At 40.8% G+C, this 11,598-nt stretch overlaps 1 long non-coding RNA gene across 1 annotated transcript in view; it reads right to left on the reverse strand.

Annotated features, from left to right (window-relative positions):
• LOC139759881 (uncharacterized) overlaps window positions 1-2,982 on the reverse strand; it is an 87,972-nt gene extending 84,990 nt beyond the window's left edge. Inside the window, exon 1 of the long non-coding RNA XR_011715165.1 lies at window positions 2,527-2,982. This is a non-coding gene — a long non-coding RNA (uncharacterized lncRNA). The remainder of the gene's footprint in view (window positions 1-2,526) is intronic.
• Between the last annotated feature and the right edge of the window lie 8,616 nt (window positions 2,983-11,598).

Raw genomic sequence — 11,598 nt, forward strand, 5'->3', positions numbered from 1 at the left:
TCGTCAACCCGCTCGTCATGAAAGAATTATCAAGACAAGATAACATGAGTAGTTGAATACGCATCTCCTTACCCAGGCCAATTACCCCAGATTAACCCTTCTTAACCGCAAGGCAAAACACCCCTTCTCCCTCACTTTCCATTTACCGGCGAGGACGCTTGTTACACTGGCGCGGTGGTATGAGGACGTACAAGCCTATGGGGTGGTTGTTGGGATTTGGAACTTTGTAATTTATCATCATCTGATGAGGCGGATTTTCTCCCCATGAAACATTTGTGTATTTGTAAAGAATCAGTGTATTGTGTGAACTACTAAATTGCGTTTACCCCTTCATATATATATATATATATATATATATATATATATATATATATATATATATATATATATATATATATATATATATATATATCTTTCATTTTTCTTTCATACTATTCGCCATTTCCCGCATTAGCAAGGTAGCGTTATGAACAGAGGACTGGGCCTTAGAGGGAATATCCTCACCTGGCCCCCTTCTCTGTTCCTTCTTTTGGAAAATAAAAAAAAAGAAAAAAGAAAAATATATATATATATATATATATATATATATATATATATATATATATTATCCCTGGGGATAGGGGAGAAAGAATACTTCCCACATATTCCCTGCGTGTCGTAGAAGGCGACTAAAAGGGGAGGGAGCGGGAGGCTGCAAATCCTCCCCTCTCGTCTTTTTTTTTTCTTTTTTTTTCCAAAAGAAGGAACAGAGGGGGCCAGGTGAGGATATTCCAAAAAAGGCCCAGTCCTCTGTTTTTAACGCTACCTCGCTAACGCGGGAAATGGCGAATAGTTTAAAAGAAAAAAAAAAGAATATATATATATATATATATATATATATATATATATATATATATATATATATATATATATATATATATATATATATACACACACACACACACGTTATGAATAGCTTGGTGAATATTTCCTTATACACGGTGCCTGAAAGCAATTTTGCCTTGCCTTTACCTGGGTTCAATTTCATCATCCATGCATGACACCAGCGTAAGAGCTCGTCTAAGCCCCCACCACCTCCCTCGTAAGCTGAAGCTGTCCTCCTCGTTCTTTCGTGACTTTTCTCGTGTATGATCTAAGCATCATGTGCAAACGTGTATACAAAGGTGTGTACGTGTCTGGTCCGCCTGCCGAGCCAGTAACATAGATTATGAAGAGCCACGGTGACCAGACTGAACCCTTGTGGCACGCCGCTGGTGAACACACACCCGCCCAGTCCGTTTTCGAGAACGCTGCTCCACCCACGCGTCGTCTCTTCCCTCCCATTGAAATAGTTTACTCTCCACTTCTGTGTGTGTGTGTTTGTGTGTGTTGTGTTGTGTGTGTGGTTGCATGTTTTTTGTGTGCATACATGCAGAGAGAGAGAGAGAGAGAGAGAGAGAGAGAGAGAGAGAGAGAGAGAGGGAATGTCTCACGTATGGAAGCTTACAACGAGGCTTCGCCTCCGGAAAGGCAAGGGCCAGCGCGTAGCGCTCACCGCAGGATAATCGAGAAGCGCGAAAGAAGAACGACGACCCGTGGTCCTTACGTGGTTGTTGGGTGTCAGGCGCGCGCGCGCGTGTGTGTGTATGTGTGTGTGTGTGTGTGTGTGTGTGTGTGTGTGTGTGTGTGTGTGTGTGTGTGTGTGGTGATGATGGAGAGGATTGTAATGCTGTTTGTGGACTGAGCGATCGCACCAGCCCACGTGTGTAGTGGGGGTCGTCGTGGGGTGGGGTTGTGAGGCAGAGAGAAAAGACAGCTTCCCCTTCCCCCCCTCCCTCACCCCCCCGACCCCACTTGGCAAAAAAAGGAGTGGAACTTGATAGCTACTGAAAGGCGCCTCCACTACGCAGGCGCCACTTATCTCTTTCGCTATATCCAAACGCGTTGTCTCTGTACTCTACCTCCCTGGTCGGTGGCTGCCTATTACTGATAGATAGATAGATAGATAGATAGATAGAGAGAGAGAGAGAGAGAGAGAGAGAGAGAGAGAGAGAGAGAGAGAGAGAGAGAGTCTTGGCATGGGGCGGGAAAGGGGAAATCTGGGGACATGAAATTTTGCAGTAATAAAAAGGAATTGGTTTACTCTCCTTACCGTCGCTGGGTACTGTCTTCACCCTTACCCTCATGCCTTACCCGTAGCCTCATGAGTTTACCGTATGCCGTGTGTCTACCGTATCCTCATGAGTTTACTACATCCCGTGAGTTTACCTTAACCTTATTCATTCTACCGTATCCCATGACTTCGCGGTACCCTAATGAGCGTCAGCTTAGCCCATGAGTTTACATCAGTTAATCGTAGCACTGTCAGTTTACCTTAGCACCATGAGTTTACTTTAGACCTACCAATATCGACACAGCACTAATAGTTTACCTCAGGCCCATTCGATTACCGTAGCATTATATACATTCATCTATATCCAGTGAGTCTACCTTATCCTTATCGAGTTTACATCATACGTATAGTTTACCTTAGCCGTGTGAGTTTACCTTTCAGGTCGCGCAGGGGAGCCAAGGTGACCTCTCCACCGCGAGGTCAGAACAGGTCACAGCCAGATGACCCGATATCCCGTTCTTTTGGTAAAGGGTTAACTCTTCGATTTCCAGTCCTCCTTGAAGGGTAATTAAAAAAAAACCCTTAATGATAATAACCTCCCCTTCTCCCGCGCACTAATTAATCACCACGAACTCTTAATCATCAGCTTCACACACATTCCAATGTCCGCTTAGGAGAGTCATTTACCAACAGAAATCTATGAATATTTATATATATTTCTTTTTCCGTATTCTGTGGGGACACAATAGAGAGCGCGAGGTCAAAGGAGAGCAGTATCTGTGTATCTCTCTCTCTCTCCACGTCTCTCTCTCTCTCTCTCTCGCTCTCTCTCTCTGTGTCAGAGAGAGAGAGGGGCGACAGTGTTGGCTGGAGAGCGAGCCAACGCGTGTTGCCACAACAAGGATCAGACAACAACTGGCCTTCTCTCCAGGCCCCGGCCGACAGTGCCAGGTCTCACCAGGAGGTACAACTCGCGCGATCCCATTGGTGGGTCTTGTGACACTTGCTCTTCTCGTTTTCACGATGTTTTTATGAACACGTATCACACACACACACACACACACACACACACACACACACATATATCTTTCATTATTGCTGTTTGCCACGTTAGTGAGGTAGCTCCAGGAATAACCAAAGAATAGGAGTATTCGCTCACATCCTCAGCTCCCTATCCACGACCGTTCCCCATAGACCTTTCCTTGGTTTCCCCACGGCTACTTAACATGCCCTGGTTCAGTCCTTTGACAGGAGGTCCACCGCTGTATGCCACGTCGTTCCAATTCACTCTATCCCTTGCACGCCTTTCACCCTCTTGCATCTTCGAGTCCCTGGTCACTCAGAAATCTTTTTTCACTCCATTCTTCCATCTCCAGTTTGGTCTCCCCCCCTTCAACTTGTTCCTTCTACTTCTGACACACATATCCTCCTCGTCACCTTCTCGACACTCATAGACTTAGAATGAACAATGTTGGTGGGATATATCTACTTCTGCCTCCAACAGAAAGAGAAATCAAAACGAAATTGGCGTCTGCTTTTACAATATCTGCAGAAGATTCCTCAACAGCAAGTTTAAAAAAAATTCTTACCCCACGTAAACTATATGTTTTGAGGGTGTGGGATTTAAAGGAAAAAATTAGAAGTAAGATTTTGTGCAATTTTTTTTTTGTAGTTGTGTTATCATAGTAAGAGCTGTCTCCGTATTTCTGTACTATTTTCGAATATTCAATATTTCTTTATCTTTTTTTACACGGTATGTAAACATGGCTACTGATATTTTGGGGCGTTTTTCTCGTAGAAATAAACCAGTTTTTGGAAGAAGAAGGAAAAGAAAAAATGAACCAGTTTTTGGAAGAAGAAGAAGAAGAAGAAAGAAGAAGAAGAAGAAGAAATGACAACCTTCTGAGAACTTTTTACATCAAGAATATTTGTAGCCAGAAAATGTACATATGCATCATTGATACGTTTGAAAACAGATTCAAGATAACGCTCTAGAAGCAGTGTTAGAATGACAGGACACTTGGCGTATCCATGAATGACATTAGATCAATGTTGCAGAGGAATATATTATTCTGGAAGCGAGTCCCGAGCATGGCTGGAAATATGAAGAAACTCTTGACGTATATAGGAATAGAAATTATGCTGTTGAGGTCAATGGTGTATTGTAGGAAGGGACAGTAAACACAGTTCTATAGTTAACAGTACATGGAATATGTTAGAGCTCTCTGGGGGTCGTGTATATTGACCGACAACCTGTCTGGGGGTCGTGTATATTGACCGACAACCTGTCCTGGGGGTCGTGTATATTGACCGACCACTGGAGAGGAACCACTGAAGATGGTGCAATGGCTATCACTTCAATCACTTCAAGGGAGTACAACTGTTTGGGTTCCTGTGTTTGAAAGATGATGAAGTTGTTGCTGCTGCTACATCTCTCTTCTTGTGTTCGATTTGCGCTCACATTCCTTCGCCTTCTGCGTTCAAGTCTCGGGGAGCTGTTTAAGAGAAGCTCAGAAAAAAAAAGAAGGAAGGAAAGAGATGCCGGGGCTTTTTTCAGAAGTCTTTTGGTGCAAAGGAGGGAGTCCCGATGTTACTGATCAAGACGATGAGACGGTAGATGAACGGGGTAGATGAACGGGGTAGATGAATTGAAGACTTTTGCTCTGCTTCTCGTGGACGGGAGGGCGCAGCTACGGACAGATCTGTGATATATGTGTGTGTGTGTGTGTGTGTGTGTGGGGCGAGACTTTGTGCTCTTGTTGAGTCGAGAGTCTTCGTGGCGTGACTTTAGTAAGGGGTAGGAGGGGCGAATTTGAAGTTGGTCGGGACACAGAAGTGGGGAAAGAGAAGACTAAGGAGAATAGCGATAGATCGGATGACTAGGGACAGATTTTGATGAATGATAGATCGAACCTAAGAGGAGAATATACACGCGTGAGGGGCAGTTGTGGCTATTTCGCCAGTGTGAGGTGAGATTCATTGAGACGGTGTTGATGAAAGGCAAGATGAAAAGAATATATATATATATATATATATATATATATATATATATATATATATATATATATATATATATATGTATATATATATATATCATCTTCTTAGCAAGGAAAGAGGTTTATCTCTCTTACTGAGGAAAGGTTCGAGGCAATTGCTTGAAGTAACTGCATGCATCCGGTGTTGCTGATGTCCCGACTGTGAAAGCAGCTGCGAGGCAAGATGTTGTGGGAGGTGAGGCTGACTGGACGGATTGGTTGCGACAGTATGTGTGTGTGTGTGTGTGTGTTCAGACACGCCAAGCCGTAGCCACCACCACCACCACCGGCGCCGTTGCGTCTGCCTACGTGAGGAGGAGGAGGAGGTGGTGGTAATGAGGGAAGAAGAATTGGGCGAGGGTGGTGGTAGGTGGCTCCTCACGTGTCGGTAAATCTCACAGGAGGTTCAGAGGAGTTACAACGTCGCGGATCCTAAATTACTACCACCACATGTTTACCAAATGGCGTCCTAGCTTCGTCTCTTCGATGTATATCAACTGGCTGTTATAGTTCTCCCTTGTGTCTCCCCTGATGATGTGATTATTACACGAAAGTGCACTTGGGAACTTTTCGTGTTTCATTTTCCCCATGGACTCATAGAAATATCTTGATCACGCGCAAAATTGTGATCCTTTCCAATATATATATATATATATATATATATATATATATACATATCCGGACACAAGAGTGGAAGAGGGAGATGAATTCGCGTTTGCATCCTAGCATCCTAGCCCCTCTGCAAACCGACATAGCAGCAACTTCAGATGAAGTTGTTAACGTTATCTGAAGCTCATGGAATGCAAGGGTGTCGAAGCTCCAGTCGTAATGGATTAGATTTAAAAAAAAAAAAATATAACAAAATGCGCTTCGAGCCTAACAAAGCTGATCGGGCATGTTAAAAAAAGAGTCATTTTTTTTGTTAAACGAAATAAATGATAATTTATAACGAACACGTATGGGCGGACAATCACGGAAATAACGGGACAAATATTTTGCGAGCAAATTTGATTGTACCCGTCATTAAACAGGAGTTCCCATTGAACATGTTTTCCCTGTACGGTTCGCTTTGTCCCTCACTGCATGTACCAGCAAACGTAGAATATACAAACAAGTTTCGTGTATTATCGCACTAACGTGTATTATCACTAATGTGTATTATCACACTAACGTGCATAATCACACTAATGTGTATTATTACTAATGTGTATTATCACACTAACGTGTATCATCACTAATGTGTATTATCACACTAACGTGTATTATTACTAATGTGTATTTTCACACTAACGTGTATTATCACTAATGTGTATTATCACAGTAATGTGTATTATCACTAATGTGTATTATCACAGTAATGTGTATTATCACTAATGTGTATTATCACAGTAATGTGTATTATCACTAATGTGTATTATCACATTAACGTGTAATATTACTAATGTGTATTATCACAGTAATGTGTATTATCACTAATGTGTATTATCACACTAACATGTATCATCACTAATGTGTATTATCACAGTAATGTGTATTATCACAGTAATGTGTATTATCACTAATGTGTATTATCACACTAACATGTATCATCACTAATGTGTATTATCACACTAACGTGTATTATCACACTAACATGTATTATCAGACTAAGATTCGATTTACATTGGTCTTCATAAGATATATACATAGAATGTATCATTCAGAGGTTCATGTTTGAGTCCCCCTCTGAGCCATGAGTGTGTGGTGGGAACATGGTAATATTCCTCTTGTTTTAGATGGAAAAATTTTTGTCTGGTATGAATGCTTATATTTACATGAGCTGTTTTATGATTTATATATCATTAACTAAAAATTAATTCTGTTAACTGCCTTATGTCGTATTATTATTATTATTATTATTATTATTATTGTTATTATTATTATTATTATTATTATTATTATTATTATTATTATTATTATTATTATTGATTATTGTTATCATTATTATTATCATAATATTATTAATAATATTATTATCATTATTATTATTATCATTATTATTATTATTATTATTATTATTATTATTATTATTATTATTATTATTATTATTATTATTATTATTATTATTATTATTATTAGTATTAGTATTAGTATTATTATCCTAAGACCTTTCTTCTTAGGCCCGTGCATACTCGGAGGCTGCACTCCACCCAGGAGTAAAGTAAGGTGGGCTCCATTGAAGCGAAAAAGCCGCCCCCTTGAAGACGTTGTTACTTCCCTCTCGTCTTTCGCTGATGACCAGAACACACACAACCTCCTCTCAGGTAATTGACTTATCTCCTCCTCCCCCCCACACCCACCAAGGTAACCAGTTACAGGCGGAGTACGGTAACACCACAGTATCTTCCATGCAGATATCTATATAAACACACCGGGAAGATTGTGGTTCCTCCGTCAACACGTTGGCGTCGCGGTAGTACGGTCAGATTGGACATGAGTGTGTGGCGTCCATACGACATGAGCGGGTGATGCAAACATGAAGTCATGATGAAAAGATGCAATATTTTTTTTTCTGTCTGCAGTTTTCTCCTCCCCTCCCTGGAAGAAACCCGCCCCAAAAAACTTGCAACATTTGTATTTCTTTTTTTTTTTTGAAGATTTGGAATACTTGAGTCACTTTCGAATACTTGAGTCACTTTTTCGAAAGTTACCTTTTTTTTAAGGACGTTAGATTCCTTTCAACGCTACGTATTAAATCCGCTGAGATAATTTACATCAAGATGTTCAGTTATTTTATTTTTTTCGCCCCCTCGTGTGTGTCTCTCTCTCTCTCTCTCTCTCTCTCTCTCTCTCTCTCTCTCTCTCTCTCTCTCTCTCTCTCTCTCTCTTTCTTTTCTCTCTCTCTCTCTCTCTCTCTCTCTCTCTCTCTCTCTTTTTTCTTTCTTTCTTTCTTTCTTTCTTTCTTTCTTTCTTTCTTTCTTTCTTTCTTTCTTTCTTTCTTTCTTTCTTTCTTTCTTTCTTTCTTTCTTTCTTTCTTTCTTTCTTTCTTTCTTTCTTTCTTTCTTTCTTTCTTTCTTTCTTTCTTTCTTTCTTTCTTTCTTTCTTTCTCTCTCTCTCTCTCTCTCTCTCTCTCCTCTCTCTCTCTCTCTCTCTCTCTCTCTCTCTCTCTCTCTCTCTTTTCTTTCTTTCTTTCTTTCTTTCTTTCTTTCTTTCTTTCTTTCTCTCTCGAAAATAATATATTTAGTTTGGCAGGTTGATAGATAGATACTCAGCACGAATTTTTTTTCCTGATAATAGAAGACGCATTTATAAATTTAAAGAATCAAAAAGAAATTATTTATGTTTGAATTTTTTAATTTTGGGTCTTGTGATAACATGATGAGAGTATACAGCATACAAAAAACATCAGCAAATAAGTTTACAAAAGACAAGGTTGATGAGTTCACCTTTATAAAGACAACGGTCAGTTTACATCACGAAGACAAGGTTGAGTTTACCTTGTAAAGACACTGTGAGTTTACGTCAAAGACTAGGGTGAGTTTACCCCCATAAAGACAACGATTAGTTTACTTCATAAAGACAAGATTGAGTTTACCTCAGAGACAACTGTGAGCTTGCCTCATAAACGCGAGGGTGAGTTTACCTCATGGCAACGCTGAATTTACTTCACAAAGACAAAAGTGAATTCACTCACAAAAACAAATGTGAGTTTACTTCATAAAGATCAGATTGAGTTTATCTCATACAGACAAGAAAGAGTTTACCTCAGAAAGACAAGGGTGAGTTTATCTCATACAGGCAGGAGTGAGTTCACCTCATGCAGACATGAGTGAGTTTACCTCATAAAGACAAGGGTGAGTTTACCTTGTACAGAGTGAGTTTACCTCATAAAGACAGAGGTGAGTTTACCTCGACAAGAAGTGAGTTTACCTCATAAAGACAAGGGTGAGTTTACCTCGACAAGGAGTGAGTTTACCTCATAAAGACAAGGGTGAGTTTACCTTATACAGAGTGAGTTTACCTCATAAAGACAAGGGTGAGTTTACCTCATAATCTCCGCCCTTGTTTCAGACGTGTGTGTGTGTGTGTGTGTCGTCAGCGCATCTCTAACACACTCACAGAGCAGGAGAGACAGATAACAAGTAACATACATACATACGCTGGTCTCTTGTATTATCTCGTGTTGAAGAAGGTGTCGAAGTGCCCTTCAACCAGTGGTTGCAACTGGATGCTAACGAGGCCTTAATGACCCCCCCTGGCAATAGACGGGAGCCCCTAAAGACCTTCCCCCCCCCCATCCCTAAATTATAACGGACCAACTAGACGTGATATATATATATATATATATATATATATATATATATATATATATATATATATATTTTTTTTTTTTTTTTTTTTTTTTTTTTTTTTTTTTTTTTTTATACTTTGTCGCTGTCTCCCGCGTTTGCGAGGTAGCGCAAGGAAACAGACGAAAGAAATGGCCCAACCCCCCCCCCCCATACACATGTACATACACACGTCCACACACGCAAATATACATACCTACACAGCTTTCCATGGTTTACCCCAGACGCTTCACATGCCTTGATTCAATCCACTGACAGCACGTCAACCCCTGTATACCACATCGCTCCAATTCACTCTATTCCTTGCCCTCCTTTCACCCTCCTGCATGTTCAGGCCCCGATCACACAAAATCTTTTTCACTCCATCTTTCCACCTCCAATTTGGTCTCCCTCTTCTCCTCGTTCCCTCCACCTCCGACACATATATCCTCTTGGTCAATCTTTCCTCACTCATTCTCTCCATGTGCCCAAACCATTTCAAAACACCCTCTTCTGCTCTCTCAACCACGCTCTTTTTATTTCCACACATCTCTCTTACCCTTACGTTACTTACTCGATCAAACCACCTCACACCACACATTGTCCTCAAACATCTCATTTCCAGCACATCCATCCTCCTGCGCACAACTCTATCCATAGCCCACGCCTCGCAACCATACAACATTGTTGGAACCACCATTCCCTCAAACATACCCATTTTTGCTTTCCGAGATAATGTTCTCGACTTCCACACATTTTTCAAGGCTCCCAAAATTTTCGCCCCCTCCCCCACCCTATGATCCACTTCCGCTTCCATGGTTCCATCCGCTGCCAGATCCACTCCCAGATATCTAAAACACTTCACTTCCTCCAGTTTTTCTCCATTCAAACTCACCTCCCAATTGACTTGACCCTCAACCCTACTGTACCTAATAACCTTGCTCTTATTCACATTTACTCTTAACTTTCTTCTTCCACACACTTTACCAAACTCAAATGAGAGTTGGGGTGAGAGACTATCAGTAAATTTTAGGGAGAATAAAAAGATGTTCTGGAAGGAGGTAAATAGGGTGCGTAAGACAAGGGAGCAAATGGGAACTTCAGTGAAGGGCGTAAATGGGGAGGTGATAACAAGTAGTGGTGATGTGAGAAGGAGATGGAATGAGTATTTTGAAGGTTTGTTGAATGTGTCTGATGACAGAGTGGCAGATATAGGGTGTTTTGGTCGAGGTGGTGTGCAAAGTGAGAGGGTTAGGGAAAATGATTTGGTAAACAGAGAAGAGGTAGTAAAAGCTTTGCGAAAGATGAAAGCCGGCAAGGCAGCAGGTTTGGATGGTATCGCAGTGGAATTTATTAAAAAAGGGGGTGACTGTATTGTTGACTGGTTGGTAAGGTTATTTAATGTATGTATGACTCATGGTGAGGTGCCTGAGGATTGGCGGAATGCGTGCATAGTGCCATTGTACAAAGGCAAAGGGGATAAGAGTGAGTGCTCAAATTACAGAGGTATAAGTTTGTTGAGTATTCCTGGTAAATTATATGGGAGGGTATTGGTTGAGAGGGTGAAGGCATGTACAGAGCATCAGATTGGGGAAGAGCAGTGCGGTTTCAGAAGTGGTAGAGGATGTGTGGATCAGGTGTTTGCTTTGAAGAATGTATGTGAGAAATACTTAGAAAAGCAAATGGATTTGTATGTAGCATTTATGGATCTGGAGAAGGCATATGATAGAGTTGATAGAGATGCTCTGTGGAAGGTATTAAGAATATATGGTGTGGGAGGCAAGTTGTTAGAAGCAGTGAAAAGTTTTTATCGAGGATGTAAGGCATGTGTACGTGTAGGAAGAGAGGAAAGTGATTGGTTCTCAGTGAATGTAGGTTTGCGGCAGGGGTGTGTGATGTCTCCATGGTTGTTTAATTTGTTTATGGATGGGGTTGTTAGGGAGGTAAATGCAAGAGTCCTGGAAAGAGGGGCAAGTATGAAGTCTGTTGGGGATGAGAGAGCTTGGGAAGTGAGTCAGTTGTTGTTCGCTGATGATACAGCGCTGGTGGCTGATTCATGTGAGAAACTGCAGAAGCTGGTGACTGAGTTTGGTAAAGTGTGTGGAAGAAGATATATATATATATATATATATATATATATATATATATATATATATATATCAAA

Source organism: Panulirus ornatus, chromosome 3, assembly GCF_036320965.1.
Source record: "Panulirus ornatus isolate Po-2019 chromosome 3, ASM3632096v1, whole genome shotgun sequence".
Taxonomy (NCBI): domain Eukaryota; kingdom Metazoa; phylum Arthropoda; class Malacostraca; order Decapoda; family Palinuridae; genus Panulirus; species Panulirus ornatus.